The sequence below is a fragment of the Rhinopithecus bieti genome, unplaced genomic scaffold (assembly GCF_001698545.2).
Source record: "Rhinopithecus bieti isolate Rb0 unplaced genomic scaffold, ASM169854v2 scaffold_7888, whole genome shotgun sequence".
NCBI classification, from domain to species: domain Eukaryota; kingdom Metazoa; phylum Chordata; class Mammalia; order Primates; family Cercopithecidae; genus Rhinopithecus; species Rhinopithecus bieti.
The window spans coordinates 727,510-727,755 of record NW_016805944.1 but is presented as its reverse complement, the minus strand read 5'-3'; positions in this window follow the sequence as shown (position 1 = coordinate 727,755).

Sequence of the window (246 nt, the reverse complement as noted above, 5' to 3'; positions counted from 1 at the left end):
AAAAAAAAAAAAAAGAAAAAAGAATAGAGCAATCAATTAACAATTAGAGGAGTCTAATGGATTAACAATTAGAGGAGTCTAACAGACTAACAACTAGAGGAGTCTAACAGAAGACCAAGCTTCTGCCTGGTCTTTTTGTTTGTTGTTGCTACTGTCATGGAATTACCACCCTTTTTTTTGTTTTTTCAGCACCAAATTTCCTTTTTTATCTTTTTTTTTTTAAACAGTGTTCTTAAGTGATAGTTA